The sequence below is a fragment of the Nomascus leucogenys genome, chromosome 21, assembly GCF_006542625.1.
Source record: "Nomascus leucogenys isolate Asia chromosome 21, Asia_NLE_v1, whole genome shotgun sequence".
Taxonomy (NCBI): Eukaryota; Metazoa; Chordata; class Mammalia; order Primates; family Hylobatidae; genus Nomascus; species Nomascus leucogenys.
In genome coordinates, this window is record NC_044401.1 from 10,275,899 (window position 1) to 10,303,609 (window position 27,711).

Genomic DNA, 27,711 nt, shown 5'->3' on the forward strand with positions numbered 1-27,711 from the left:
TCGAACTCCTGGGAACTCGGAACGCACCACCCCGCCCCACGCGAGAGGGGGATAAGAAACCGACCCTCAGAGCTGGCGCCCGACTCGCCCGCCCTCCCCGCGCAACTCCAGCTCCCGTCTGATCCCCGGGCGCAAGCCCTGTCTCCTCCCACCCCGCCCTCCTACACATGCTCCTCCCCTTTCAAAAAAAAAAATACTCTTTTCATCCACTTTGATAACGGGGTTTCTCCCAAAGCAGAGATTTAAAAAGGACAGGAAAATCTGGAATAGGTTAGTCGGCCCCGCCCCTCGTTCCTGCCTGGTTTCCCCCCCCTTCCCTGCCTTTCCAATGGTCTCGCCCACTCCACCCCTCGCGGGTCCACTGAGGCCCCGGCGCCGACTGAGGCGAGGGCTGCTGGACCGACACGCTCGGCCCTCGCCTCTCCCGGGCGGCGCTCTCTCTGTGGCGGGGACCTGGGACGAGGAGGTTGGGGAGGAGAAGCCAGGAGGGGGCTGCCCTTCCGTTGCCCATGCTAAAGGTTCCTGTGTAGGAAGCTGGACGCAACCTGCTGGACTAGTAATCTTCCTCCTCGCTGGGGCGCGGGGGACTGAAGGGAGAGACTTTCTCCTCCTTCCTGTTCCCCGGGACAGCTGTGCTCTCCGAATCCCTCCCTTCTTCCCAGCCCACTTATCCCCCGCTCGCCAAGGCACGTTTGCACAGGCGTTTTTCCTGCTCTTTGGGAGGGCGGCTTTATAGAACGGTCGGCGGAGCTGGGCGAGGAGAGGGGTCCCAGAAGGTTTGCTTTCTTGCTCTTGCTTCTCACTGGCCGCTGGGCTGTCCACTTTCCGCGCCGGGCGACTGGCAACAGGAGGCCATGGATTTCCCCCAACGAGTGCGTTGGTGTTTGTCTTTGGTTTTGTTTCATTTGCATGTTCATATGTGTAGTTTTATTTTCTTGCCTGTTTTCCTTTGATCGCGGAGAAGCGACCTCGGGAAGTATTAAACATTTGCCCGTATAAGAAGAGCGTCTGTGGTCCACCATGACCCTCGCTTACCCCAGGTGGCTGCCCGCCCTGCCCTCTCCATCCTCCCGCCTCTCACAGTACCGGCGGCTTGACCTTGAAGCCACTGCCACATGGGTTCCGGGGGGGGAGTAGGAGGGTGGACAATTTGGACTGTCCGGCGTAGGGGGCGAATTGAAGGCAGAGGACACCAGTCCTCAGGCCTGACACTATTAATTTTATGTAGGTCCTGTGATCTCCACGAGGTAGCCATAAATGTGTTCCAGTAACAGTAAAGCTGAACAAGGATCAGCCGCCCAGAAATTAGCCTGTCGCAGCTAAACTAATGCATGCTTGCGGCCAAGACCACGCTGTCCTCGGCTTTCAGTCAATAGGGTCTTCCCACCTTCCGCCTGCTGGATTACAAGGCTTTACTCACCTCCAAGGCTACAAGCCATTCGTCACCCTGCCCACCTCTTTTTTCTTTCTTAACTTCTGCCTCCCTTCCAGTCTCCCAGCGCTTGGTCTAGTGCCTTTTTCCCTCCAGCCCTTTCCTCTTCCCTCCCTCCCTGTGCCTGTCTGCCTCTGTCGTCCCCTGTAAGCTTGTCTCCTGCAGCCAAGGCTTTCTATCACCTATCCTCAAGATGCACTTATGAATAAACCTTGTCCTGCATCGCTCCGGGAGATCCCCTGATGATGATCATAATTGACAAAATGTAGCTATTGTGACATTCCTCAGCTGTGCTGACACCACCATTTCCCTTGAGAAAATTTCTTTTTCTATATTCGCATTCCCTAAACCTAATTTAACTGCTAAATTTAGACAGCCCACTGCGCAGCCACTAGCTAATTATCTGTTTAGATAGCACTTTAACACGTTGTTGAGACTCAGTTAAATGTTAAACAACCAAAATTTTAATATCACTAGCCAATTTCATTCCCCCAGGTTTTCCCTGATGGCTCCACATCTCCAAGAAAAGTAATTTAGCCAACATTTCAAAAAATACCAAAGGCTTAACTTGGGTGGGGGCCGTCGGGCAATTGCTACAGAGACCTTAAGGAATTAGCAGGTTTAGTTCATCTCAAAAAGATGACATGGAGCTTTAACAAATATATTTCCTCCATACTTATAGAAATTGAATAGTGGTCTGCTATGATCTTCTCTGACCTAAAGTGAAGAGAGAGCATGGATGAGCATTATTTATAGATGTTATACAGGCATTAAAAGAGCACCATGCTGGTGTTTTATGTGCATATATGTATTATATTCTAATAATAATAATTTGTGTTTATACAGCATCTTCACCTAAAGATGTCAAAGCACAGGCTCACTTCCCACGGAAGGTGGCAATTACTATTATCTGCTTGACAGCTCCAAGAACCTAGGCACAGAGGTTAAGTGCTCTGCAAATACTACCAGCCAGTGATGGTTTTCCTGCCAGAACCAAGTTCTTGCCTTCCAGTGGACACCATTGACCTGTCAAGATTATTCTTTAAGTTAAAAAGTAAGATAAGTCAAATTTCTACTTTCTATAATAAAAGTGTCCAATCTTAAATTACATTCTCCTCAGATGAATGAATTTTAGAAATACTCACCCCAAGCTTTCCTGTTGGAAATTTTTACTGGCCACAGAAAAAGATTTTACATTACATATACAACTCATGTTTTTCAAGGGCAGAAATACTATTAATTTTTTAAAAACCTTTAGCATGAGAGTATTAGTGCGTTCTATGCCATTTTTAGTCTTCTAACTTTATAGATAAGTTCACATTTATTGTTTGAGTAACAAACTGTTTAAGGAATACTTAATTATAGCTAACATTAATATTTCTGACACTATTGAATAACAAAGTATACATGCATTTTTTTCAGAAAAAAATCATCTGAACAGAAAGCAACATAATCCTAATGCCAACAATAGTTTCATTGTTTTGGGTTAAGAGTACTGATGGTGTCCCATCCTACTTTCGGCTGAAAGATTGTTTGCCAATTATCAAGGTTCATTAACTCTTAACTAAAAAACAAAGGTTGACATCTTAACAAAGAAGTAATTATGTACAGTGCTGGGCATTTTACATTTACTCAAATAATCCAAGTGAAAGGTTTGAGACTATTATTAGAATTTCATAGCTGACTCTGAAACAAAGAAGGTATTTTATAGGAGAGGTAAGACATTATATACTTCAGCTAATTCTTCTTAACATCAGCAAATTTTTTATAATCTGCTGTGTGAGGAAGCATAGCTTTTCCTTTAGTAGAAGAGGTGAACGGTATTTTGTAGAATATTCGAACTTTGTACTATATTTGATAATAAGCTTATGTTACCCAGTTAGGATCACAGTTTTTGTAAAGAGAATTATGCAAATAATAAAAAACAAACTGCAAAACCACAGAAAAGTCCATCCACTTGCAAAACGTTCACCAACCTTACTCTTATTAAATGCAAGTCTTTCTTACTGAAGAGATCTTCCCTGTATGCTCATATGACTTTCTCTCTCCTATTTCCTTTGAATCTTTGATAAAATTTAACTTTATCATTGAGGGTCTCCAGGACCACATGATATGAAAGAGCTGCCCCCACCCTAATCCCTATGCCCTCAACTTGCTTTATTTTCTCCATTGCCCTTACCATCTGACATGTCTCTAATTTACTGTCTGTTCCCTTTCACTAGAATCAACATTCCACGAGGGCAAGCAAGTATCTATATTTTCACTGTTAAAACTCAAGTAGGCCAGGCACAGTGCCTCCTGCCTGAAATCCCACCACTTTGGGAGGCCAAGGCTGGCAGATTGCTTGGGTCCAGGAGTTCAAGACAAGCCTGGCAACATGGCTGTGTTAGTCTGTTCTCATGCTGCTAATAAAGACATACTTGAGATTGTGTAATTTATAAAGGAAAGAGGTTTAATTGACTCACAGTTCCACATGGCTTGGGAGGCCTTAATCATGGAGGAAGGCAAGGAGGAGCAAAGTCACATCTTATGTGGTGGCAGGCAAGAGAGCATGTCCAGGAAAACTCCCCTTTATAAAACCATCAGATCTCATGAGACTTATTCACTATCAGGAGAACAGCACAGGAAAGATCTGCCCCCATGATTTGATTGCCTTCCACTGGGTCCCTTCCGCAACACGTGGGAATTGTGGGAGCTACAATTAAAGATGAGATTTGGGTGGGGACACAGCCAAACTATATCAATAGCAAAACCTCCTCTCTACTATAAATACAAAAAAGAAATTAGCCGGGTGTGGCGACATGCTCCTGTAGTCCTAGCTACTTTGGAGGCTGAGGTGGGAGAATCACCTGAGCCCAGGAGGTCGAGGCTGCAGTGAGCCAAGATTGCATCCCTGTACTCTAGCCTAGGCAGCTGGAGAAAGACCCTGTCCCCCCAAAAAAACCAAAACCAGAACAAAACAAAACAAAAACCCCAAGTACCTACAATAATGTCTGCCATATAGATTCCAAACTGGATGATTAAATGATTATTATGACATAGCATATTCAAGTGCATGTCTCATTCAGTAGAGGTTTCTACTTCTTTAACGACTTGAACATAGGATTGATCATGTATAGTTTTTTTTAAGCTGGAAGGTGGTTACTCTGACCATTGCTTAACACTCTTGGTATAATTGTTATTAGTGCGGTTCATTAAACTATTATCTCTCCACTCTGTTTTCATAGTTCTGCCCTGGTTTTGTAAGGCTGGTGCTAGGACTCTGCAAACTGTGTATCTCTTTTACCAACTGGCTTCCTGACAGGTTCTATCAACAGAGGTCACTGGAGGAAATGTGGACTCCTGGAGTAAGAGAAAAGGGACTTGTTCCTTTCCATTTTCTTCTTGCTATCAGCATCACCTCAGCTTTAAAAACCTGTCATCCTGTCTTTAGCAGCTGATTCCAGCCTCCCACTTCTTTTACACTCTAAGTCCCAGAGTCCTCATGACTCCTCAAAAGTACCAGCCCCAGCTAGGCTGTTTCTACTTCTCAGAGGTCCAAGCCCCAGCTAATGAGGAGGATGGCTCCTCTAAACTTCTGAGTTCTAATAACACAACCCTTCCCCCTTGTCCTCCTAGCTCTAAGGGTAGTAACAGCTTCCCACAGCTTATATCTCTAGGTCACCACAGTGCTTCCCTTTTTGATCTGGAGAACCATCCCCCCATCCCTGTATAACATTTTCATAATATTCCCTTGGTTACATAGTATAGTTTCTGTGTTCCTGACTGGACCTCAACTTATTTTTCAGTGACTATTTCCCAAAATCTTCCCTTGTAACAGTTACTTTTTTCTAAGTTGAACTGCTTAAAATCACAGAGCCAACATAACTTCATCAATTAATGTAAATAAAAACAAGGCAAATGAACAAAATTTATTCTTTCATTGGCAGTAATCCAGGTTAGCAGAGATGGGTTGGAAATAAGTAAATTTGGAGGTAATTATGTTGTCACTTCAGCAATATATACATATGCTATGTATTTTTGTTGTTGCTCCTCATCCAGGTCATGGTAAAACAAACATAAATTTCTCATTTTTAGATGGTTTAGGTGATTAGCACTTAAGAATTATTATGAAATTAAAAACAAAAGGAATTTACAATTTGATAGAAGAAAGAAGACCTTGTGTTTGATAGGTCACTAGGGTGACTATAGTTTACTATAATCTATTATATATTTCAAAATAGCTAGAAGAGAATAGTTCAACTGTTTCTAGCAGAAAGAAAAAACAAATATTTAAGGTGATGGATATCCCAATTATACTGATTTTATCTTTACAAATTACATGAATGTGTTGTCACATGTACCCCCCCCCAAAATATGTACATCTATTATGTATCAATACAAACAAATGAAATTTTAAAAATTATTTGAGAAAAGATTATTTGGACTTTTCTCTTAAACTTACAATGAAAACAAACTTACATTTTACATAACTATCTAAAGCTTAACTCTATTCATAGTATGCAACTCCTGTAGAGGTGCTGGTGTTCCAAAAAATACAGTTTGAGAAACTGATATGCAGGCAGAAAGAAGAGCTATACTGTATCATTATGGTAGGTAGGTTAAATAATAGGGTAGGTAGCTTCAATAAAGATGATTAAACTACTATGTACTGGAGTCTGTGTTAGGTACTGGACATAGAAAACCCCAAGTCCTGACTCCAAATAGTAATAACAATATTCTTGCAAACATTGGAGGGATGTATAGTATGCGAGAGAGCAGAGGAGGACTCTCAGATCTGCCTAAAAGAGACTGGGAATCCTTCACAGCACAGATAATGTTTGAACAGTCCTAAAGAATATCTAGAAATTTTACATATGGATGGAGGAAAAGCAGCAGAGGGAATAGGAGAATGATAGATGGAAAGCTACAGAGGCATGACCAAGTATGATGTGTTCTGTAACCCACAAGCATGCCTGTGCTGCTAGAGAGTACCACACAAAGGGGAATTGGGAGATAAGGTAAAAATGAAGTTAGATGGGTAGGTAGGGATTGTTTGTACCTTGTAAGGGACTTTGGATTTTATCTCATCGAACATAAGAACAAATGAATTTTGAGTAGGGGAATGACAAGATTAGATTTGCTGGAAAAGTCAGAGAAAAATGTGAAGACGGATATATTGCCGGGGGATTTGGGAGAATTATAAGTAGGAGTTTAGTAAAAAAAACTTGTTATAAGGAGCAGAGTGAATGAAGGTCTGAACTTTCATTCATGGATGAAATAAAGTGATAAAGCAGATGGAAAGGAGAAAATGAATTCAGGGGAATTTTAGTATTTTAAAATAGTTTATTTCCAGAGTGGGTTGAATATATGGTGTGGCTAGCTAGGAGGTAATAATCTAGACAACTGAGAGAAGCAAAAAACAAAAGGCATGAGAGCAAAGTGATGGAAAAAAACACTCGAAGAAGGTAATGAAAATATGGGTAGAGGCAGAGAGATACTGGAAGACAGAACATAGAAAAGAAAATAGGGGTGGAAAAGCCAAATGACAAAGGTTTACAATAACGCAATTGATGATTTTACAAATTATTGAGCAAAATTTTAGGGCAGATTTTATCATTTACTTCCACTAAACATTGTTCCTTGGAGTCTCATGTCTGAGTTAACTTGCTTTATGTAATGTCCAGTACAGTTTATTTTAACATTGTCAATAACCAAAAAATATTTGTTGAAGAGAGGAAGAGAGGGAAAAGAAAAGAGTAGATGGTTTTGCTGTTGTATTTAGATTGAACTGAACTAAAGAAGTCTGGTGTCTGTGTAGGTTCAGTACAGTAAAAAGCCACTTCTTCCCCCATGGGTATTTCAAAAGATCCTGCCCTAATTAATTACCTAAAGCATTGTTTCTAACTTGTACCCTTTGATATCTAACCCAAAGCGGATATTCATCAGACACGCCATGGCCACCAACCCAGAGAGACATACAGAAGGAGTCTGTATAATGTAATGGTAAAACCCCTGGAGCCACATTGCCTGGGTTTCAGTTCAAATCCTCACCTTGTAAGCCTGGGCAAGTTACTATCTTACTTTCCTCATGTGAAAATAGGGAAAATGATTATTTCTTCCTCACGATATTTCAGGAGAAAGTTAGTTCATGTAATTAGTTTAACAGGGGCCTAATACATAAAGCCCAAGAAATGTTAGGTGTGGTAGTAGTTTTATTATCAGTAATATTAATATTAGTATTTTATTATACTTCTGAGACAGGGTCTTGCTCTGTCACCCAGGCTGGAGTGCAGTGACACCATCACAGCTCACTGCAGCCTCGACTTGCCCAACTCAAATGATCCTCCCACTTCAGCTTCCCGAGTAGCTGGGACTAGCAGCATGTACACCATACCTGCCGATTTTTAATTTTTGTAGAGATGGCGGTGGGGGGGGTCTCACTATGTTACCCAAGCTGTATTTAGTATTTTAAACATACGTTTAGAAATTGCATATCAATCATAGCAGCCGGGAGTGGAATTTTGATTAGGCTCATGTTGCCAACAATCCAATTGAAATCTCAAAACCAATTCTGATAAACTCTGACTTACATTAACCAGATTGTGTTAATTCAGCATCATTCTTCTTTGTTTACAAACTTCTGCAGTTTATCTCCTGAATAACACTCCCCAAGAGGTCTAAATTTTAATCTCCCAAACCTATGAACAATATATGGCAAAAGGGGATTAAGTTTGCAGATAGAATTAAGATTGCTAATCAGCTGACCTTAAAAATAGGGAGATTATCCTGGATTATCCAGTTGGGCACAATGTAATCACACGGGTCCTTAAAAGTCAGAGGAAGGTAGAAGACAAGAGTAAGAGAGATGTGACCACAGAAGAATGGTCAGTAAGACACAGGTTACTGGCTTTGAAGATAGAGGAAGGGAACAGTGAAGCAAGTAATACGGCAATATCTAGAAGACTGAAAAGGCAGGCTGGGCGCAGTGCCTCATGTCGGTAATCTTAGCATGTTGGGAGGTCAGGGTGGGAGTCTAGGAGTTTGAGACCAGCCTGGGCAACATAACAAGACCCTGTCTCTACAAAAAATTTTAAAAAGTAGGTGAACATGGTGGTGCACACCTGTGGTCCCAACTACTCTGGAGGCTGAGGTAGAAAGATCACTTGAGCCTAGGAGTTTGAGGTTGCAGTGAGCTGAGATCTCGCCACTGCACCTCAGCCCGGACAACAGATGAAGACCCCATCTCAAAAAAAAAAAAAGTAGAGACACATATTCCCCTTAGAGCCTCCAAAAAGGAATATAACCCTGCCCATACCTTGATTTCAGCCAGTGATATCTGTGTTAGACTCCTAACCAACAGAACTATGAGATAATAAATTTGTGTTGTAAGCCATTGAATCTGTGGTAATGCTGTAGCAGCAGTAGAAAACTAATCCATCTCCCAATCCCCTTATCTTAACTCCTTTGACCAACACTCAAGAACCTTAACATAAAACTCAGTTTATTTATTTATTTTTATTATTATACTTTAAGTTTAATACATGTACAGAATGTGCACGTTGGTTATGTAGGTATACGTGTGCCATGGCGGTTTGCTGCACCCATCAACCTGTCATCTACATTAGGTATTTCTCCTAATGCTGTCCTTCCCCTGGCGCCTCATAACATGACAGGCCCCAGTGTGTGATGTTCCCTTGCCTGTGCGCATATGTTCTCATTGTTCAACTCCCACTTATGAGTGAGAACATGCAGTGTTCGGTTTTCTGTTCGTATGTTAGTTTGCTGAGAATGATGGTTTCTAGCTTCATCCATGTCCCTGTAGAGGACATGAACTCTTTCTTTTTTATGGATGTATAGTATTTTATGGTGTATATATGCTACATTTTCTTTATCCAGTCTATCATTGATGGGCTTTTGGGTTGGTTCCAAGTCTTTGCTATTGTGAATAGTGCTGCAATAAACATACATGTGCATATGTCTTTGTAGTAGAATGATTCATAATTTTTTGGGTGTATACCCAGTAAGGATTGCTGAGTCAAATGGTATTTCTAGTTCTAGATCCTTGAGGAATCACCACACTGTTTTCCACAACAGTTGAACAAATTTACACTCCCACCAAGAGTGTAAAAGCATTCTTAGTTCTCCACATCCTCTCCAGCATCTGTTGTTTCCTGACATTTTAATGATCGCTATTCTAACAGGCGTGAGATGGTATCTCACTGTGGTTTTGATGTTCATTTCTCTAATGACCAGTGATGATGAGCTTGTTTTCATATGTTTATTGGCTGCATAAATGTCTTCTTTTGAAAAGTGTTTGTTCATATCCTTCACCCACTTTTTGATGGGCTTCTTTGTTTTTTTTTCTTTTCAATTTGTTTAAGTTCCTAGTAGATTCTTGATATTAGCCCTTTGTCAGATGAATATATTGCAAAATTTTTCTCCCATTCTGTAGGTTGCCTGTTCAATCTGACGATAGTTTCTGTTACTGTGCAGAAGCTGTTTAGTTTAATTAGATCCCATTTGTCAATTTTGTCTTTTGTTGCCATTGCTTTTGATGTTTTAGTCATGAAGTCTTTGCCCATGCCTATGTCCTGAATGGTATTGCCTAGGTTTTCTTCGAGAGTTTTTATGGTTTTAGGTCTTAACGTTTAAATCTTTAACGCTTCATGAGTTAAATTTTGTATATGGTGTAAGGAAAGAGTCCAGTTTCAGTTTTCTGCATATGGCTAGCCAGTTTTCCCAACACCATTTATTAAATAGGGAATCCTTTCCCCATTGCTTGTTTTTGTCACGTTTGTCAAAGATCAGATGGTTGTAGATGTGTGGTGTTATTTCTGAGGCCTCTGTTCTGTTCCATTGGTCTATATATCTGTTTTGGTACCAGTACCATGCTGTTTTGGTTACTGTAGCCTTGTAGTACAGTTTGAAGCCAGGTAGCATGATGACTCCAGCTTTGTTCTTTTTGCGTAGGATTGTCTTGGCTATATGGGCTCTTTTTGCATTTCATATGAAATTTAAAGTAGTTTCTTTCTAATTCTGTGAAGAAAGTCAGTGGTAGCTTGATGGGAATAGCCTTGAATCTATAAATTACTTTGGGCAGTATGGCCATTTTCATGATATTGATTCTTCCTATCCATGAGCATGGAATGTTTTCCCATTTGTTTGTGCCCTCTCTTATTTCCTTCAGCAATCGTTTGTAGTTCTCCTAGAAGAGGTCCCTCATATCCCTTGTAAGTTTTATTCCTAGGTATTTTATTCTCTTTGTAGCAATTGTTAATGGGAGTTCACTCATGATTTGGCTCTCTGTCTATTATTGCTGTATATGAATGCTTGTGATTTTTGCACATTGATTTTGTGTCCTGAGAGTTTGCTGAAGTTGCTTATTAGCTTAAAGAGTTTTTGGGCTGAGATGATGAGGTTTTCTAAATACACAATCATGTCTTCTGCAAAAAGAGATAAGTTGACTACCTCTCTTCCTATTTGAATACTCTTTATTTCTTTCTTTTTTTTCATTTCTATAATGTTTTTTTTTTATTTTTTAAGTGTTATATAAATACAAGTGTCACATACATTATGTGACACTTTTAAAATAGCTTTCTTTTTTTTTTCACTCAGCATAATTCCTTTCTCTTGCCTGATTACCCTGGCCAGAACTTTAAATACTGTGTTGAATACGAGTGGTGAGAGAGGGCATCCTTGTCTTCTGCCGGTTTTCAAAGGGAATGCTTCCAGCTTTTGCCTATTCAGTATGATATTGGCTGTGGGTTTGTCATAAATAGCTCTTATTATTTTGAGATACAGTCCATCATTACCTAGTTTGTTGAGTGTTTTTAGCATGAAGGGTGTTGAATTTTATCCAAGGCCTTTTCTGCATCTATTGAGATAATCATGTGGTTTTTGTCATTGGTTCTGGCTATGTGATGGATTATGTTTATTAACTTGCATATGTTGAACCAGCCTTGCATCTCAGGGATGAAGCTGACTTGATCATGGTGGATAAGCTTTATAATGTCCTGGTGGATTCAGTTTGCCAGAATTTTATTGAGGATTATCACATTGATGTTCATCAGGGATATTGGCCTGAAATTTTCTTTTTTGGTTGTGTCTCTGCCAGGTTTTGGTATCAGGATGGTGCTGGCCTCATAAAATGAATTAGGGAGGACTCCCTTTTTTTCTTTTGTCTGGAATAGTTTCAGAAGGAAGTGTATCAGCTCTTCTTTGTACCTCTGGTAAAATTTGGCTATGAATCCTGGTCCTGGGCTTTTTTAGGTTGGAAGGCTATTAAGTACTGCCTCAATTTCAGAACTTGTTATTGGTCTACTCGTGGATTCGAATTCTTCCTGGTTTAGTCTTGGGAGGGTGTATTTGTCCAGACATTTATCAATTTCTTCTAGGTTTTCTAGTTTATTAGCATAGAGGTGTTTATAGTATTCTCTGATAGTCGTTGGTATTTCTGTGGGATCCATGGTGATATCCCCTTGATCATTTTTTATTGTGTCTATTTGATTCTTCTCTCTTTCCTTCTTTATTATTCTGGCTAGTGTTCTATCTATTTTGTTAATCTTTTCGAAAAACCGACTTCTAGATTCATTGATTTTTTTTGAAGGGTTTTTCGTTTCTCTATCTCCTTCAGTTCGGCTCTAATCTTAGTTATTTCTTGTCTTCTGCTAGCTTTTGAATTTGTTTGCTCTTGCTTCTCTAGTTCTTATAATTGTGATGTTAGGGTGTCAGTTTTAGATCTTTCCTGCTTTCTGATGTGGGCATTTAGTGCTATAAATTTCCCTCTAAACACTGCTTTAGCTGTGTCCCAGAGATTCTGGTACATTGTGTCATTGTTCTCATTGGTTTCAAAGAACTTATTTATTTCTGCCTTAACTTCATTATTTACCCAGTAGTCATTCATGAGCAGGTTGTTCAGTTTCCATGTAGTTGTGTGGTTTTGAGTGGGATTCTTAATCCTGAGTTATAATTTGATTGCACTGTGGTCTGAGAGACTGTTATGGTTTTCATTCTTTTGCATTTGCTAAGGAGTGTTTTACTTCTAATTATGTGGTCTATTTTAGAACAATTGCTGTGTAGTGCTGAGAAGAATGTACATTCTGTTGATTTGGGTGGAGAGTTCTGTGGATGTCTATTAGGTCTGCTTGGTCCAGAGCTGTGTTCAAGTCCTGAAAATCCTGGTTAATTTTCTGTCTTGTTAATCTGTCTAATATTGACAGTGGGGTGTTAAATTTCCCACTATTATTGCATGTGAGTCTAAGACTCTTTGTAGGTCTCTAAGAACTTGCTTTATGAATCTGGGTTCTCCTGTATTAGGTACATATATATTTAGGATAGTTAGCTCTTTTTGTTGCTTTGATCCCTTTACCATTATGTAATGCCTTTCTTTGTCTTCTTTGATCTTTGTTGGTTTAAAGTCTGTTTTATCAGAGACTAGGATTGCAACCCCTGCTTTTTTTTTCTTATTTCCATTTTCTTGGTAAATATTCTTTCATCCCTTTATTTTAACCCTATATGTGTCTCTGCATGTGAGATGAGTCTCCTGAATACAGCACACCAATGGGTCTTGACTCTTTATCCAATTTGCCAGTCTGTGCCTTTTAATTGGGGCATTTATCCCATCTACATTTAAGGTTAATATTGTTATGTGTGAATTTGATCCTGTCATTATGATGCTAGCTGGTTATTTTACTCATTAGTTGATGCAGTTTCCTCATAGTGTCAATGGTCTTTACATTTTGGTTTGTTTTTGCATTGGCTGATACCGGTTTTTCCTTTCCATATTTAGTGCTTCCTTTAGGAGCTCTTGTAAGGCAGGCCTGGTGGTGACAAAATTCCTCAGCATTTGCTTGTCTGTAAAGGATTTTATTTCTCCTTCACTTATGAAGCTTAGTTTGGCTGGATACGAAATTCTGGGTTGAAAATTCTTTTCTTTAAGAATGTTGAATATCGGCCTTCACTCTCTTCTGGCTTGTAGTGTTTCTGCAGAGAGATCTGCTGTTAGTCTGATAGGCTTCCCTTTGTGGGTAACCCAGCCTTTCTCTCTGGCTGCCCTTAACATTTTTTCCTTCATTTCAACCTTGGTGAATGTGACGATTACGTGTCTTGGGGTTGCTCTTCTTGAGGAGTATCTTTGTGGTGTTCTCTGTATTTCCTGTATTTGAATGTTGGCCTGTCTTGCTAGGTTGGGGAAGTTGTCCTGGATAATATCCTGAAGTGTGTTTTCCAACCTGGTTCCATTCTCCCCATCACTTTCAGGTACACCAATCAAACGTACGTTTGGTCTTTTTCACATAATCACATATTTCTTGCAGGCTTTATTCATTCCTTTTCATTCTTTTTTCTCTAATCTTGTCTTCATGCTTTATTTCATTAAGTTGATCAACAGTCTCTGACAGCCTTTCTTCCACTTGATTGATTCAACTATTGATACTTGTGTATGTTTCATGAAGTTCTCATGCTGTGTTTCTCAGGCCTATCAGGTCATTTATGTTCTTCTGTAAACTGGTTATTCTAATTATCAATTTCTCTAACCTTTTATCAAGGTTATTGGCTTCCTTGCTTTGGTTAGAAAACATGCTCCTTTAGCTTAGGAGAGTCTGTTATTACCCACCTTCTGAAGCCTACTTCTGTCAATTCGTCAAACTCATTCTCCATCAAGATTTTTTCCCTTGCTGGTGATGATTTGTGATCCTTTGGAAGAGAAGAGGCATTCTGGTTTTTGGAATTTCTAGCCTTTTTGCACTGGTTTTTCCTCATCTTTGTGGATTTATTTACCTTTGATATTTGCTGTTGGTGATCTTCGGATGGAGTTTTTGTGTGGTCATCCTTTTTGTTGATGCTGATGCTGTTGCTTTCTGTTTGTTAGTTTTCCTTCTAACAGTCAGGCCCCTCTGCTGCACTTCTGCTGGAGTTTGCTGGGGGTTCACTCCAGACTCTGTTTGCCTGGGTATCACCAGCAGAGGCTGCAGAACAGCAAAGATTAATGCCTGTTCCTTCCTCTGGAATCTTCATCTCAGACAGGCACCCACCAGATGCCAGCCAGAGCTCTCCTGTATGAGGTGTCTGTCGGCCTCTGTTGGGAGGTGTCCCCCCGTCAGAAGGCACAGGTGTCAGGGACCCACTTAAGGAGGCAGACTGTCCCTTAGCAGAGCTCGAGCACTGTGCTGGGAGATCCACTGCTCTCTTCCATGTCAGCAGGCAGGAACGTTTAAGTCTACTGAAACTGCACCCACAGCCATCCCTTCCCCCAGGTGCTCTTTCCCAGGGAGATGGGAGTTTTATCTATAAGTCCCTGACTGGGGCTGCTGCCTTTTTTTCAGAGATGCCCTGCCCAGAGAGGAGGAATCTAGAGAGGCAGTCTGGGTACATAGGCTTTGCAGGGCTACGGTGGGCCCCGCCCAGTCTCAACTTCCTGGGGGCTTTGTTTACACTGTAAGGGGAAAACTGCCTACTCAAGCCTCAGTAATGGCAGATGCTGCTGCCCCCATCAAACCTGAGCATCCCAGGTCGACTTCAGACTGCTGTGCTGACAGCAAGAATTTCAAGCCAGTAGATCTTAGCTTGCTGGGCTCCGTGGGATGGGAGCTGCTGAGCTAGATCACTTGGCTCCCTGGCTTCAGCCCCCTTTTTAGGGGAGTGAACGGTTCTGTCTCACAGGCATTCCAGGCACCACTAGGGTACGAAAAAACAACTCCTGCAGCTAACTTGATGTCTGCCCAAACAGCCACCCAGTTTTGGGCTTGAAACCCAGGGCCATGGTGCTGTAGGCACCTGAGGGAATCTCCTGGTCTGTAGGTTGTGAAGACCGTGGGAAAAACATAGTATCTGGGCCAGATATCACCATCCCTCTTGGCATGGTCTCTCATGGCTACCCTTGGCTAGGGAAGGGAGTTCCCCAACCCTTGCACTTCCCGGGTGAGCCAACGCCCCCACCCGGCTTCAGCTTGCCGTCCGTGGACTGCACCCATTGTCTAACCTGTCCCAGTGAGATGAACCGGGTACCTCAGTTGGATATGCAGAAATCATCCGCCTTCTGCGTTGATCTCACTGGGAGCTGTTGACTGGAGGTGTTCCTATTCGGCCATCTTGCCTGGGAAATCAAAACTCAGTTTATTTCTAACTACCTTATCTAGCTTGCCTCCCTAGGCCCTAGGCCCACTCCATTCCTGAGTAGTCTGTTTGTTTTCCTCATAAGGCCCTTTAGGACCCTGTTCCACCATAAACAAACATATCACTCTACCTTCTCAAACTAAATGAAACATGAATTTTTATCTTAAAATTTAAGCTCTTTGGCAGCCTTTTCTAAAAGAAAGCTTCTGTTTATTCCACTTTCTTCAACCCATATTGCTTGAAACAGGACTGGATAATCTACTTCTAGACCATTGTTTGTAGCCCTTCTTCAACAACTCCCCTCCCCTGCTTTGCACTTCTGTGTCTATTTTTTAAATTCTGCTTCTACTTGAAGTCTTTGACAAAATCAGTTGTTTTCAATCTCCTGAGAACCTCTGGTCTCAGTAGGAATTTCTCATTTAAGAGTTTTTTCTATCCTAGCCTCCTATTTTCCTACCAATTTATCATCACTGTTAAATTTATTCTTTGTCTTCCAATTTTTGTCTTATAATACTTCTCTCCAAGTCCATTACTCCCATTTAGCTTTTCTGCCTTTATATTCAGACTGGACTTCATGGTAAACTTTTCAATAACGTGCTCATCAGCCCTTGTGTGCTTTGCTAACCCTCACTAATGGCATTCAGTACTCCTGCCATACCTATGAGGAGTAGCTTCATAAAATCTCAACAAGGTGCCAATTATAATTCCTGATATTTCATGGTATCAAACTTCTCTTCAGGTTCTCAAAGCTATGCAAGAATCTATAGTCATCTTTTTGAAGCCTTTGCAGTGACTGCTTCAAAGTTTTCCCTTTCTCCTCAAGCCTCCATCCATTTCCTTAGCGCATACACTCTCATTGGATAACACTACTTCTTATTTCTCTGAGAAAAAAGCATTCCTAGATGAACTACATCAATTACCTTCTAATGTGTTGGGGTGATCAGACCCAAAACCAGGCCTTGAGGGCTACAAAGTCTGGCGGAGTCAAAGGAATGAGAAAAGACAAGTTAAGAGTGCATAAGGTGGATCCAGGGGGCCAATGCTGGTATGGAGGCTGCGAAGGTCCTGAGCTCTGGGAGCCCACACTATTTATTGGTGATCAAAGAAGCAGGTGGTGAGGACGTGTGGATGTGGGGATAAACAGGTGAGGACGTGAGGACATGGTGGTAGAAAGGTAGCGGTGCATCAAGCGTAGCTGTGACAGTTTAGCATTTTCTTTGACGCATTTGTAATATGCTCTGCTACCTGAGATAATGGAAAACATGTTTATGAGCCTGGGAGAGCAACCAACAAATCTGTGCACATTTCAGAGACCATGAGGGGTTTTATGCCGTGAGCCCTGGATTCCATCCAAGCCATGAGGGGTGTTATGCCCTGGGCTTAGATTTGTGATGTGGCAGGACGGCCTTCCACCCTTTGGCACAGAGCTTGGTGTTTAAAAGGCCACGAGAGGTTTTAGACCCTGGACTCCCGACGTCTTCCAAGATTCTTTTATATTATGACAGACAAGCCAGTCCAGCCTCAGCTCTTCTACTAACACTAATGTAACTTCTCTTGTCACCCTTTCCTCTCTCTCAGCAATAATTTCAAAGTTCGTTGACTGTAACATTATCTCCACCCTCCCCCACAAATCAGAACCTATAAATGGTTATATTATAAGCAGCTGAAGATGGAAGAGCATAGATACAACTCACCTCTTAAAAATAGATCCAACACTGAAAATTAGAATTCCTAAAATCTAATTTCAGAATCAGGAACCCAGCTTCAAAGATAACAGTCTGCTGATAGCTCAGCTGCCCTCTTGTACCCTAGAGTCTTTTTGTTATGGCAATAAAGAGCCAAAGGAGTTGACCTAATAAATAGAATTAAATTGGAGCACTATCAGCCAGCTTGTCAAGGGAATCATTTCTATTTCTTTCATAATCAAATACTTTAATGCTCAGCTGTTGCCATTCACTATTTGAAAATATCATTATGGCATAACATGTATTTGAATATTTGGGTAAACATATTTTGTTGATTTCATATTCCCAGTAGCTGGGACCAAGGTGTGCCCCACCATGTCCAACTAATTTTTTTAATTTTTTTTGTAGAGACAGGGTCTTGCTATGTTGCCAGGCTGGTCTCAAACTCCTGGACTTGCACCTTGACCTCCCAATGTGCTAACATTACAGATTTCATTGTTTTTATATTTTGTTGTCTTCAAATCTGTGAAAATCTGTTTTCACAGATTTTGTTGTGTTTCTGTAACTAGATGTGCTAGAACCTCAAGATTAGAGGGAATCTTTGCTCTCTAATTTTTCTCTTTTTTTTGGACCCCTTTCCTATCTATTTTCATAACTATCTTCATGGTTACTTAAATTAATGTGAAATATGTTCGATTATTGAAAAATATCTAGGCATTCATGCTTCCAATACAATTATATTAGTCAGGGTTTTCCAGAGAGATAGAACCAATAGGATTCATAGGTAGGTAAATAGATAGGTAGATATATGATTTATTTATAGATAGATAAATAGGTACATAATAGATAGATAGATAGATAGATAGATAGATAGATAGATAGATAGGATTAATTAGAGGAATTGGCTCATGTGATTATGGAAGTTGAGAAGTCCCACCACAGGCTATCTGCAAGCTGAAGATTTTGGAATGCCAGTATCATGGCTCAGTATAAGTTTAAAAGCGTTGGAACCAGGGAAGTGGATGGTGTAATTCTCAGTTTGAGATCAAAGGCCTGAGAATCCAAGCTGGGGTTGCCATTGGTGTAAGTCCTGGAGTCCTAAGGCTGGAGAGCCTGGAGTTCTGATGTCCAAGGACAGAGAGAGGAGAGCATCCAACCCCCAGGAGAGAGAGGGGAAATCTTTTTCTGTCCTTTTTCGTTCTGTTGGGCCTCCAGGCAATTGGATGGTGCCTGCCCACATGGAGGCAGATTTTCTCCACTCTGTCCACTGACTTACAGGCCAATCTCCTTTGGAAGCACCTCACAGACACACCCAGAAGTATTGCTTTACAAGTTCTGTGGGTATGCCTTAGTCCAGTCAAGTTGACACCTAAAATTAATCATCACAATGAATATGTCACTTTTTGGTAAATTTCTATATAACATAAGAGAAATCCCTGAGAAAGGAACTCTTTTGCCTATGGTAAAATAACCATTCCAAACAATTTTTTTCCCTGAAGGGATTATTAACAATAAATGAAGGAACTGCCCTTTTGAATACTCTAATAGAAGATACACTGCATTTTTTCAGCAAATATTTATTCCACATCTTCCACGCTCCATCCAGTGGAGTTGTAGTAATGAATAAGGCATATATGTCTTTCATTTCTGTGACTTTTCAGTTTGGCATGAATGGCAGATATTAAATGAATATCATGCATTTAATTATTTAGTCTCAATTTTATGAATGTTATGAGGAAAGGCACAGGGTGCCAGAAGATACATACTGAGGGAACAAAATTAATATGCTGGGGATGAAAATAGGTTTGTTGATGAACTGTTGTTTAGGCTAAGACCCAAAGGATAAATTAATATTAACCCTATGGAAAGTGCGTGTGTGTGTGTGTGTGTGTGTGTGTGTGGCTGTATCTTGATAGAGTGGTTTAGAAGCCAAGTTTGGTTAATTTGAAAAATTAGAGTAGGAACATGTGCCTTTTATTTGTGTTGTCCTCTCAATCACAGGAGCTGAAAGCCTGCAAACTATATTTTGTTAAGTCTTTGGTAAACACATTTCATATTAATTTCTGTTACAGGACAGCAGAAATAGGCACAGTGCCTCCAACATATCAAAGGAAAGTAAAGGCTAGTGGAAGGGGATAACAGCTTCCTGACCTCCAGGTAATATTTCATTCATTAAAATGGTTCTTGGATTCTGTTTTTCCAGCTGTACACTGACTAATACAGGATAGAATAATGGTGTAAGAGCCTAATGAGGTCAAAAGGGACCAGGTAAAGGATATTCTTATGGGTTGTATGAAGTATATGGGATTTCATTGTAACAGCAATGGGAACCCATCGAAGGATTGGCAATAGAGAAGAGATATCAATTTTCCATTTTTAAAAAGATCAATTCGACTGCCACAAAGAGAATGGATTTGGTGAAAATAAGAGTGAATTCAAGAGTGGATATAAGAATTCAAATAAGAAATGATGATAGTTAGATCCAAAGTGATAAAAGTGGAGAAGCTGACACAGCTGAAAAGAAATTGATAGGACTTGGGGCTTGGCTGGATTTAGGGGGTAAGATGGAAAAAGTAAAGGATGATTCTAAGATTTCTGACATGAGCGCTGGGTAGATGATGATGTAATTCACTGAGCTAAGACAATTTTAGGGGCATATATCATAACTTTGAGTTCGAATTGCATATGAGATATACAAGCAGATATGCTGAGTATAGTTTTATATGTAGATGTGGAACTCATAACATCAATCTATGCTGCGAAGTAAGTTTAGAAGTCATCAGCAAATTGATTATATTTCCAGCCATGTAAATATATGAGATCTGTTAGGACATGAGCATATTGTGAGAAGAATAAGGTCTAATCCTAAGAAATGGGAATGTTTAAATGACATGCTGAAGAAAAGGTAGTGCCAGAAAAAGAAAATGAGAAGTGGCCAGAGAGGAAAAAGGGAAATTAAAATGTGGCATCGTAGAAACTGAAAGACAAGAATATTTCTAGAAAGAGGAAGTAATTAATTATGTTGAATACTGTGATTGAATGAATACATTGGTAATCTCAGCAAGAGCAAGTAACAGAAACCAAGCAGTTGCTAATATAAACAGACACTGAATTTGTTTAAAGGATGTTAGGTAATTTATTAAATCTCTGAGAGGTGTGGTAAACCACATTAGAGTCCAGCAGCGAGAAACAATGCCCAAGCATGTTGCAGAAGTAATCAAGAGAAGATACTATTGATGCAGCCAGTGGACACTAGCTGCCACGTTTGGCAGCAGGGAGAAGACTTGAACTTTGCATTAGACACCACTTTTTACACTGTTGCCATGATCACTTCTGAAACTCAGTTTCCCTGCAACTGTCACCACCACAAAAGACTTTCTTGAGGGCCACATTATTCACAGGTCAGTGCACCTGACCTACCTAGTAATGGAAACAGAAGCTAGGTTGAAACTAATGGTGGAATAAACAGAAGACGAGAATTTGAGAAGAAAAAGAATACAGTTGACGTTCGAATGATGCAGGAGTTAGGGGTGCTGACTCCCTGCACAGTCAAAATTCCACACGTAATTTTTGACTTCCCGAAACTTAACTACTAATAGCCTACTGTTGGCATTACTGATAACATAAACAATTGATTTACAGGTATTTTGTATATGTATGATATACTTTATTCTTACAAGAAAGTAAGCCAGATAAAAGAAAATGTTATTAAGAAAATCATAAGGAAGATAAAGTATACTTACTATTTGTTAACTGGAAGTGGATCATCATAAAGGTCTCCATCCTCATCATTTTCACATTAAGTAGGCTGAGGAGGAGGAAGAAGAGGAGGGGTTGGTCTTGCTGTCTCTAAGTTAGCAGAGGCAGAAAAGAATCCACATGTAAGTGAAGGCATGGAGTCCAAACCCATGTTGTTCAAGGGTCAACTGTAGATAAATTTTCCAAGACATTTAAAAGAAAGGTGAGAGAGCAGTGGCTGCAAGTCAGCATGACATCCACAGAGAGTTTTTCAAGATTAGAAAGATCTAGCAAGTAGGGAGAAGCTAATAATATTAGGAAGTTAGAAGGTGTTTTAAGATATAAGATTACCTGAGTAACAAGACAAGAATGCTTACTATTACAATATTGTCTAGCATTATTCTGAGGATACCAAACATCGAAAATGAAAAAAGAATTTTGAGGTTTAAATATGAGAAAGGAAGAGGTTAGATTATTACAATTTGCAGGTAATATAATTATATTTGTGAAAATCTTAAGACAATTAACTAAGAACCTTTTAAGATCAGAATTCAATAAGCTGACTGACTAAAAAATTTGTATACAGAAATTAGCAGCCCTCATATATTGAAACAACAGTGAGTTAGGAGATCTAATAAAATACAAAATCCACTTACAATACCAACAAAAATGATAAAATACCTAGAAATGATCTTAACAAGAAATACATAAAATTTATATGAAGAAAACTTCAAAATATAAATTACAAAAGTAATAGAAGAAACCATAAGGTTTTTTTGTAATCATGGATTAGAAAAGGATTTTCCAAGTATATAACAAAAGCCAGAAGCCATCAAAGTAAAACTTTAATAAATCTGATAATAAAAAATTTCCTGCATGGCAAAAAAAAATACAACACACATTACAAAAGCCATCTTTACATATAAATAATGTCTACAATTCAATTTTCTATAAGTATAACATGAGAAAATAGGAAAAGGATATGAACAGAGAAAATCACAAATGGATTTTAAATATTTGAAGAGGCTCAATCTTATAATAGGCAAAATGTTAATTAAAATTATGAAATCAGCAAAACCTTTGTGATGGGCTTGTGTTAGGTGAGTTTTACTGCTTTTTGGGGCTTAGAAAACAATACCCCAAAATGAAGGCTTCAGGAGTAGCCTCAGAAGCAAAGGTGTTTCTTTGACCTTCTCCTGCCCTCCTTTCTCTGGCCTTTCATTTTTCCTTGAGGCTAGCCACAACTAGAATCCATCTTTCCCAAGGCAGATCACAGAAACCAGAACCCCTTTCCCCTAAAACCAGCCATAAAACTTAAAAATATTACTCCAGTTTGCCCCCATGCCCCAATTTTCTGTGTAAAAATTGGCCATAAAGAAATTATCTGACTTGTCTTGTTTGATTGTAGGTCATAAGACTTCCATTCCAGAGAGGGTCCTGCCCCATATCCAGAAGGAAGAAATGCATGCTCGAGAGGTCAAGAATCTAGGCAGACAGGCCTTACTGGGTTTCCTCACTCAGTCTGTTAGCATTAGATCATATCCGTTGTGTTCAGTCATATTTCTACATGGCTGTACATACTTCATTTAACCTGAGCATAAAAATAGACAGTTTTCCCTGTTTCTTTGGGTATTCATTCTGAAAGCTCCCATATACATAAAAGTATAATCAAATAATTTTATATGCCTTTTCTCTTTTTAGCCTGCCTCTTAGTGATTTTCAGCAAACCTTCAGAGGGCAAAGGGGATGTTTTCCCATGGCCCCTACACTCTCATACATTTTTGGTGGGACTGTCATTTGATTTGATCTCTATGGAGGATAATTAGGCAATATTTATCATAATTACAATGGCATTTACCCTTTAGCCAAGTAATCCCGTTAATAGGAATTTAACTCATAGACATATTTTCAGATATGTGAAATAATGTACACAAATATTCATTGCAATGTTGCTTATAATAGTAAAAGTTTGGAGACAATGTAAATGTCCATCAATAGGGTCAGATTAAATAAATTATGCAACATCCATAATTTATACTACACAATTTAAAAAGAATGAATCAATAGAATGAATCAATACTTTGTGAATTAATATTGTGTCTAAGATATATTTTAAGTGAAAAAAGCAAGATATGCCACATTGTATAAAGTGTGTTGCTTTTTTTTTAAGCTTGAGAAAATATTTGTATGGATTTACTTAGGTGTGCACAGAATATCTCTGGCAGGACACCTGCCCCTAAGAGAAGATAGATGACTGGGGCTAGAAATAAAAAAGAAATTTTCTGTCATAATCCCTTTGTAATTTTTGAATTTTAGACATTTAAATATGTTGCTTACTGTAAACAGTTAAAACTTGAGCAAAAAGCATGAGATTCCTGGAAATATATAAAGGAATAGATGCCAGAATAGTGGAGAGATTGGCCTTGCATATAAGAGGAAACCCTTCCTCCATTTTTACAGATCAGAAAGAATATAGGGGAGTTGTAGCATTGATTTGGTGCAGGAAGTTGAAGGGTTGAAGAAATTTTTTGAATGACACTTTTTTTTTTAAAGGAGGGTGCAAAGTCATGAGAATATAAGAGATGAGTAGAAGTTTGAAATAGTTATTGTGAATATAGGAGAGTGAGTTGACTACAGGAGTGTAAAATTGCAAGGCAGTATTAAGGGGCAAGTAAAGGTTAGGCATTAGAGATCGAAACTGATTTCTATTTGCTCAGTTGTCTGATATTTCACCATCAACTCTTAGCTGACTGGGGTGAGACAAAAAGGTTAATGAAAATGAGATGTTCACTTTTCTTGCTAAGAGGAAGACTGAAGGCAAAATGATCTCTATGAGTGGAAGAACACCCTAAAAATGGGCGATTAAGCTGCCAGGAAATGCCACCCTGGTAGGGAAAAGTACCATTTGACTGTTTGCCATCATCTGTCACAAAGAGACCAGAACAAATTTACAAAGATTTGCTTACACAGAAGCAACACAAATCCTATTTGGTTTTCCTAAGTTCTCAGAAGTTTTGCAAGCTCCTGACTAGTTTAAGCTCTATCTGTAAAAACTATAAACAAGTTGACAGCTTGCAAACTTCTTTTAACTCATAATTGTTACTCATGTTAAATTCAGTATAATAAGAATCTATTTTGAGAGGTTTTTTAAAGGAACTTTAAAAAAAATAATACACCAAACTGGATTTAAAAAATATTCTACCATTTAAGCCAAACTTAGAAGTAGAACTGTTATATCCTGAATCATGCTGATTTATAATTATTACAATGTTGAGTAGAAAGAATGTGTGTATCTGCTGTTCTTGACATATTAACAGTTAAAAATTGAAGGACATAAAACTAATAATGAATTATTATTTTTAAGCTTTTCACCTTGAATATAGCATTCTGTTTCTGTTCACTAGAAAGCCTTTTAAAATACTAATTTTTAAGTTTAAAAATAAATGTCATTTCTCAGTAATTTAATCTTCAGATGTATTAAGTCCCTTTTGTTATTTAAAACTCTTAAAATTATAATATATGTGAGAAGATCCAGTAGCTTATTTTTATTATGATAACATGGCCTCCTATTGAAAATGAAGGTAATATTCATTCCCAGAAAGTCTGTTTTTGCAAATCCTCTTAGAAAGTGCTTTAAAAAGCTCTTACTTTATTCATATGCTTATGGGGGTAGTTCCCAGTCAGTGCCCAAGCATTGCCTCCCACAGTGATATTGAAATAGCAAAAATGAAAAGGCTGCTTCTTCAGAGTTCTCATTGAAAAAGAATTTTCTTTATGCTGGGTGCTGACTGAGGACTTGACTGATAGTCCTTTAGATATTCTTCAGTGATAGGCCAGTAGTTCTGTATGTATTTGTATGGGAGTATAAATTGTACATTCTTACAATGCAAAAAATTATTTGGCTTTCCATGTAGGTCCAATGGAAAAGTCCGATTACATTGACTAGGACTCACACTTGTGAAGAATTATGAAAACACAGAGCATTTTGCAACAAATTATATAATTATGCAAATAGTAAACTAATAATGAACAGTAAACTGATAGCAAAATATATTTAAAATTTGTACTGTTACATATCTTCATGGCACACAAAGATAATGCTATTTTAAAAAATAAAATCAGAAGCTTGAAATGTGTACAGTACTTCTTTTATTGCTTATGAATACGATTAGGCCAATGTACTTTTTGAATCAGAGAATTTTTTGACCTAAATGGGTTTAATCCTCTTCTTTACACTTTATACATAAGGAAACAGGCTTGTAGAGAAGAAAAGATTTCTTTTCTCACCCATTGCTAGTTTTATGGCTGAGGCCCCTATTAAAAAAAAGAGGTTAACAAGAGAAAAATCGCAAATATTTATTTACTATAAAGTTTATGTGACATGGGAGACTTCATAAAGAAATGAAGATCTGAAGAACAGGTAAACCTGTGAGTATTGTATGCTAGGTTTAATGGAGAAGTGGATAGTCATGGAGAGGTATGATTGGACTAAGTGGGTTAGCAAGGCAGGTTTGTACAGATTCTTCTCTGTGTCACTGGGTCTTCACAGACAAGGATGTTTGTTATTTCCAGGAATGGGAATGGTACTTCTAAGATGTGGGTCTTATGACCTTGCTTCAGGGAAGGAGGGTGGGAGAAGGTCAGAGAGTAACTTTCCTGCTTCTGCTATTTTCTCAAATGCCAAGGTGACATATTTTGGGGTAATATGTCCTTGGGTCTTCACAGACAAGGATGTTTGTTATCTACAGGAACAGGAATGGTACTTCGAAGATGTGGGTCTTTTGACCTTGCTTCAGGGAAAGAGGGTGGGAGAAGGTCAGAGAGTAACTTTCCTGCTTCTGCTATTTTTCTCAAATGCCAAGGTGACATATTTTGGGGTAATATGTCCTGAACCCCATCACTTGCAAGTTTTTACCTTATTCAGGGACTCCTGTCCTCTTTCTTTTGCATTCTTTTTTATGAAATATACTCATGGCAGAAATGCATCTGTGAAACTGTGGGTTTCACCTTAGTCAAGTTTGTCTCCACAGGCACGAAGGGCCTCAAAACCACATTAAAATTTAAGATTGATATGCTCTTCTGCTTCTGAATGTGAGAACCTATACTGGATCTCTGAAGAAAACAAAGATGAGATGAGGTTCTGATCCCTTCGACTTCATGAAGTTACGTGACAGAAAGTATGATTGTCTAGCCGATACTTGACTGTGTGAAACCTTCATCTTCTACTCCTGAATCCTGAGGGACAGACTCAGGGGCCCTCTGACTCACGATTAGGGTTGTCAGGGTGATACAACACCAAGACCATAGCCTTTGGTGTCGGAATACCAAGGTTTGAAGCTCAGTTTCCCCACTCACTAATTTTCAATGAGCACATACATAATTTGAAATCTGAAAATGGACAATAATGCCTACCTACTTCAAAAATTTGGTTTGAGAATCAAGTGAAATATTAATATATATGTAAGCATTTTATGAACAAGGAAGCAAGTTATAAATGCATTATCTTGTTAATTTAGTCGTTTCACTAGGGGTGGGTCCAATGTGGGCCTCCTTTGAGGTAGACTGTATTTCATGATTTTATAACAAAATTCTAAAGTTTAACAAGGACAGTATCTGGAAAAATTACTTTTTCATGTTTTTATGTTTTATGTCCACTCTGTTGCAGTAACAACACAGATATAAAAGGATTTGAGTCTGTTTATAGTATTAATCAGATTCCCACTCTCATTCATAGTGAGATTTTAAAACCTTTTCTTATACATCTAAAGGAAAGTGTATCTGACCCAGTGGTTTTTTCTTTACCCTGTCACTTTATTTAGTATGCCTCATTAGCACCAAATAATAAGGTATTTTATTTGGGGTCTTCTCTCATAGTACTAGAAAATGCAATTTTGCTAGATGAAATTGGTTTCAATCCTAAAAAACTTAATATTTCTTTTCCTACAAATAAATGTTTATACTTTTTTATAACATTCATTTTCCAGATAATGTAGACTTGCTCAGAGATAATATTGTATCAGAAGATTTAGGAGAGTAATTTGTCAAGGATATATAGAATCATCCTCAAATATTTTTTAATTTTTTAATTTTTTTTTGCTTTTCACCTCCTTTTATTTATACATAATAACTTACATATTTATGGGGTACATTTGAGTGTTAAACTCACAGCATGTATAATGATCAAGTCAGGGTATTTGGAGTATTCACCACCTCGAGTGTTTATCATTTTTACATGTTAGTATCATTTAAAGTCCTCTCCTCTAGTTACTTTGAAATATACATAATATTGTTGCTTAGTCACCCTAGTCTGTTATCAAACATTAGAACTTATTTATCTCATCTAACTGTGTATTTGTACCCATAATCAACATCTCTTCATTTCCCCCAGCCTCCCTCCCAGTTTCTGTTATTGTTCTATTCTGTATGTCCACAAGATCAAATATTTTAGCTCCCACCTATGAGTAAGAGCATGAGGTATTTGTCTTTCTGTGCCTGGCTTATTTCACTTAACATAATGACCTTCAGTTCAATACATGTTGCTGCAAATGACATGATCTTATTTTTTTTCTATGGATGAATAACATTTCACTGTATACATATGCCACATTTTCTTTATCCATTTGTCCATTGATGAGCACTTAGGCTAATTCCTATCTTTGCTATTGTGAATACTGCTATGATAACACGCGAGTGCAGATACCCTTTCGAAATATTGATTTCTTTCCCTTTGTGTAGATACCTAGTAGTGGGATTACTGGATAG

General features: G+C 38.9%; 1 long non-coding RNA gene across 1 annotated transcript; it reads left to right on the forward strand.

Annotated features, from left to right (window-relative positions):
- The first annotated feature begins 1,790 nt into the window (after positions 1 to 1,790).
- LOC115832116 lies at positions 1,791 to 26,571 on the forward strand. The gene is made up of 4 exons (XR_004027559.1): positions 1,791 to 1,960; positions 2,279 to 2,486; positions 19,213 to 19,368; positions 25,980 to 26,571. It is a non-coding gene; the product is annotated as an uncharacterized LOC115832116 (long non-coding RNA).
- The last annotated feature ends 1,140 nt before the right edge of the window (positions 26,572 to 27,711 follow it).